Source organism: Myodes glareolus, chromosome 1 (genome assembly GCF_982192425.1).
Source record: "Myodes glareolus chromosome 1, mMyoGla1.1, whole genome shotgun sequence".
In the NCBI taxonomy this organism is placed as follows: domain Eukaryota; kingdom Metazoa; phylum Chordata; class Mammalia; order Rodentia; family Cricetidae; genus Myodes; species Myodes glareolus.
The window spans coordinates 42,850,415-42,856,122 of NC_142026.1; the positions used below are offsets into that span (position 1 = coordinate 42,850,415).

The 5,708-nt window shown below is 37.4% G+C and overlaps 1 pseudogene; it reads right to left on the reverse strand.

Moving 5' to 3' along the window:
- Nucleotides 1-2,756: 2,756 nt before the first annotated feature.
- Nucleotides 2,757-4,764, reverse strand: LOC125405497 (peptidyl-prolyl cis-trans isomerase D pseudogene; annotated as a pseudogene).
- Between the last annotated feature and the right edge of the window lie 944 nt (nt 4,765-5,708).

Below are 5,708 nucleotides of genomic sequence, written 5' to 3' on the forward strand. Positions count from 1 at the left end.
CCCTGTGGGAAGTCCAAGGTCCTCCCCCCTCCATCCAGGTCTAGGAAGGTGAGCAACCAGAGTAGGTTGTCACAAAGCCAGTACATGCAGTAGAATCAAAACCCAGTGCCATTGTCCTTGGCTTCTCAGTCAGCCCTCATTGTCAGCCACATTCAGAGAGTCCGGTTTGATCATGTGCTCCGTCAGTCCCAGTCCAGGTGACCTTGGTGAGTTCCCATTAGATCAGCCCCACCATCACAGTGGATGGGCGCACACCACTTGTGGTTCTGACTTCCTTGCTCAGTTCTCTCTCCTGCTCCTCCTATGGTCCTTCTTTGGAAACAGGAAGTTTGATCTTACAAGTGGTTCCTTCTGGATAATTAATTGGTCTAGGGTGATTTCACTGCCTAAACAACAGAATGTTAATGACCTGATATCTCAAAGTACTAAAGCAAATAACTGTTCTAGTTGTCCTTTGTATCATGTTAAAGCAGTCTTTTGTCTTTTTTCCCCTGTGGTATTGGGGTATAAAAGTGTAGGAAAAATTAAACGTGGGGCATTTCAGTGTTCACTAGAACTCTCTCCTGATACTATCCTATGTTTTCTGTTTTATTATTTTCCCTCATGTATTGTTCTCTCTACTAATTTTTTCTGATCCCCATGCCCCTACATTTGCAAGTGGCATGTTTGTCAAAGCTAGTCTCTGACACAAGTTGAACTGTGTATGGTTTATACTATGAACTAGTTATGAGCCCATGGGTAATAGCTGTGGAATGTTATGTTTTATTACACTAAATTTGTGGGGACTAAATTGACATGGGCTTCAGAGTGATAGTTAATCTACATTGTCAAAGGGTTGGTTTTAAGAAGTATTAGATGATTAATGAAGCTCATCTCTGTGTGTGTTTGTGAAGGTATTTCCAAAGACTCTTAGTAGAGGGGGAAAAGGCACAGTATGAATGTTGGAAACATAATCTTGTTGTCTGGGGTCCTTTATGAAAACCAGAGTCAATCCTTAGTAGTTAAATTCATTTGTTGCCCAGCTACATAATCTGAGTTTGGTGCCAGGAACCAACATGGAAGGAGAAGAGTAATGACTGCTAAACATTGAGTTCCATATGTAAACATACCTGACATCTTAAAAACAGAGAGAAAAGAAGAGAGGAAGTAATATGGGGAGGAGCAACTATCAATAAAGGTCTTCAAAAAGTCATATGGAAAGCTACTTTATAGGAATTTCCTAAAATGTGCAAAACAAAAATAACAAATTTAAATGGAGTTGTCATACAATGGGAGTGCTTTATCTTAACTAGGTATCAAATACAGTTAACAAAAAACAAAGTAAGATAAAATAAATTGCTATTCATAAAGGAAAAAAATTAAAGCCAGGTTAGTACAGAAATTACTATTTTTGTTTTCTTATCCAGAAAATTACATAGAAGAGGCTCTTAACTCTTCTGTCACAGCACAAACCACTAGCTGACAATCCTTCACACTATGGTGGACAAGAATCTCCTCAAATTGGGCCAACATAAAACATCCACTCACATTTCTACAATATAGGACTCACAGAAAACTTATTTTTTCCATAGTTATATCAAGGTTAAAATATATTTTGCCTGATTATCATTTTGGTAGATTTTTTTCTAATTTAGAAGTTAAATTTACAATAACAGACTATAGAAAAAGTAATTGTGGTAGTTTGAATAAGAATGGACCCCAGAGGCTCCTGTATCTGAATGCTTAGGGAGTCCTAAGAGGTATTGCCTTTGTCAAGAAGGTTTGGTCTTGTTGGAATAGGTGTGGCTATGATGGGAAAAGGTTGGGCTTTGGGTTTCAAAAGTGCAAACCAGACCCAGTCCTCTTTCTCTTCTTCTGCCTGCAGATCTGGATATAGAATTTTCAGATACAAGTTCTATTTTCCTGACACCATGTTCTCCATCATAAGGCTAATGAAATAAAACTCTGAACTGCAGGCAATTCAAATTAAATGCTTTCTTTTTATAAAAGTTGCCACAGTCATAGTGTCTTTTCACACTAATAGAACACTGACTAAAGCAACAATATACGTGATTCCTTTTGATAATGTTGTTTTTACTTTATTTTGAATATTTTAGATGTATTGATGTGAGAATGCTGAATGATGCACAAATAATGTTTTTACAGTTCTTGTGGATCAGAATTTATAAAGCATTGGGTAGTGCGTGTATTTATAAATCAGAACAACATTCCATATTTCTATTGTGTATTTACTGAAAAATAACACAAGAAAATATCTAAGACCACAGTCAACAACACTAAAATGAAACTACTTAAGCTATTTTTAAATTGAGTGTGTGTGTTTGGTGCAGAGTCCAGAAGAGAGTGTCATATCCTCTAAAGATAGAATAGCAGGCAATTGGGAATATCAAAACATTAAGTGCAAGAACTAAAGTTGGGTCCTCTAAAGTTTTAGTGAAACATAGCCATGTCCACTAGTAATAATACATGGAGTTGTGACAGGCTAGATAAACAACAATTTCTAAAATTAGGTAAGACTTTAGGACTTTAAAAAATAGCTAGGAAACATTCTTGGTTAAAATGAAGACAGAACACTTTTTAATGACATTCACTTTATTTCATAGTACTTTATTAACAAGGAACCTATGATAGTACTTCTACACAAACAACGATGACAAAGTATCAAGAGGAGCACATCAGATATCGTATGTAGACAGTAACTTACATTATCCATTATGGAATCATTTTGTAATACTTAAGCAAAATTTAGTCTTCATTTAGACATTTTTGCATACACTAGACTTTTTAAATCTTTTCTATGCCCTTATTACTTATTCAACTTTAAGCAGTTCTTCCTGAGTAGCTTTATCTGCCAGGCCTATCTCCTGTGCCTTCCTAAGATCATCCAAAAAGCATATTCCTTTAATTCTTGCACTCTTTGCACTTGGCAGTATAGTGATTTGATATTTGCTGGATCCATTTCAAGAGCCTCCAAACAACTGTCAAATGTTCCCTGCCCGTTTGACATCTTCAAACTTCAATTTGCAGACACCAATACTCAGTAAGCAGTGTAAGGATATGGGTCAGAGACTGAATGTATCTTTTGTCTCAACAAAAGCCTTTGATTGATTACCCACATACCTTAAAAATTTTGCATGTCTTTAGTACCCATCCTCCAGTTCTGAGATTTGAAAAAAAAATTATTTTAAACTTTTTAAGTATTCAGTTTTTATTAAAATTTTGTTTGCATCTTTTAAATTTATATCTGCTTCATCTAGTCATAATATTCTCATTTTTCAACTTTCCACATACTGAATTAACAAATCATTATTCACGTCTACATTTTCAAGCATCCTTGGCTCACCTGATCCTTTAATTGCTTAAACAAATACCTCTTTTTGCACCCATGTGAAGAGTTAGAGCTATTGTGATTAAGAACTGAGGACCACATGAATTAGGACCTGCATTTGCTTGCTCAGCAAACCCTCCCAATTGTGCTTTGGGTGAAAATTTTCATCATCAAAATTTTCACAATAAATACTTTATCCTCCAGTACCATTCTGAGTCAAGAAGTTTCCACCATGAATCATAAATTTCTTAATAACTAGGTGGAAAGGACATCCTTTTAAATGGCTTCCCAGTTATGGATCCAGTGCCTTTCTCTCCTGTACACAATGAACAATTTTTTTCCTGATGTTTTGGGAACAGTATTTGCAAACAATTCTAAAACAATTTGACCAACCTGCTCCAAGCAGACATCCGTGTCAAAGAAGATCTGCAGCTTCTTGAGGTTGGAGGGCTTGGCAGGTGGGATGAGAGGGCCATCTCCACTATAAGCCAGGACTTGAGTACCTAAGGAGTGAGGAGGTGGGACTCAAACTCTACTGCTAATTTGTTTCTAAAGGAACATGATTACAACTAATAAAGAAAGTGATGATTAAAGATGCCTTAAAAATAGTATAGAAAAAAAATTAAAAAATGTCCTTCACAAAGAATTCCTACAGTTCCTAAACTACTCTTAATATTTTAAACTCAAAACTCATTGGTAACAGAAAAGTGAACATGTGATGTAGGCACTTCAACCTACTTTATAACAATCAATGCAACTGTCTGCTTTAAAAAAGAAAATAAAATTTTGAGTTGGCTTGATTCTGATATGGTCGTTGAAAGGAACAGAAGAACCTCACTGAGTCTGCTAAAAGAGAGGAACCCATTCATATGATGCTTCTCAGATGCTAGCACGCAACTAAAATGTAAGAGGCCTAAGTACTCATAAAATGACACTGGACCTCCCTCTTCAACCTCTTATCTCTGTAGATACCAGGTTTATTGCATTTTTGTTTTTGTTTTCCTTTCCTGTCACTGAACAGCAAAGACAGTTGTTTGCCCTTTACCAGAGAAGTATGCTAATCAATGTTACTCTGACAAAATACCATGACCAAAATAACTTATGGAAAAATGAGCTTACTTTGGTCTGAAGTTCCAAAGATTCAAGTGTCCATGATGACAAGGAAGAACGACTGCAACCAACAGCCTTGGTCGCAGGATCAGTAAGCTGAGAGGTCACATATTCAATGGCAAGCATAATGCAGACAACGATCTGGATCAGGTAGCATCTATGCAATCTCAAAATACGCCCCCTGTGACATACTTCTTCCAACTAAGCTGCACACTTAAACTTCCCAAACACTACCACTTATGGAGAACCAAGCTAAATTTTCGATATTACAGTGTACAGTTTTCTTTCAAAACTGATCATTACACTCCCTTACCCCATAGGCCCATGGCCATTTCAAAATAAAAAATCATTTTTCTCATTTTTGAATGTTCCCAAAGTCTTAGTCTTAACTCTTTAAAAGTTTTAGAGTCTCTTCTGAGACTCAAGGCAATCTTTTAAGTGTAACACTCTGCAAAATCAAGAAGCAAATCTCATACTTACAGCATCTAATGGCACAGGGTATACATTACCATTTCAAAGGAATGAGACCATAGTGAAGAAATACTGAACCAAAGCAAGACTGAAACTCAGCAGATCAAACTCCAAATCCTGAAGGTCTATGTCCAGTGTCTGGGAGTAATTTTTAAAGGACTTAGAAGGTTCAACTCCTGAGTTTGCTGCCTGCAGCAGAATATCTCTGTTGAGCTGATTCCACACCCTATATGTGACTCTACCTAGTAGATATATCAGGATACTGTTATCACCAACACCTTTTGGTTATCATGAAATTCAGAGTTCTCTTTCTCGTCTTTTTATGCTGGTCTCTTAGGGCATCTGGCCTTTTGGAGGCCTTCAATACCTACTCCACTGACATGTGCTTCCTGTCCTCAACAGCAATTGAAAATTGCAGAGAAAGAATCCACAAGCCCTTCACAATGGCACCTTCCATCCTCCAAATCCAGTATCATGCAGACAGCATTGCCAATTTCATTTGCCAGCATGGGATGGCTGCTGCCCCCTTGAATCACATTAACAGAAGCATTTTGTTTGCAGTTGTTTTCTAGGAGCATAAAATTTCTTAGGAATTTTCTTTCTTTTCTTTTTTGTCTCCTCCTCCCAACACCCTCCCACTCCTCCCACTCTCTCCTCTCCTCCCTCTCCATCCCCAATAGCAGTCAGGGTCTCCCACCCTGTGGGTAGTTCAAGCTCCTCCCCCTTCCTCCAGGTCCAGGAAGGTGAGCATCCAAACAGACTGGATCCCAAAAATCCAGTATATGCAGAGGAAACAAGT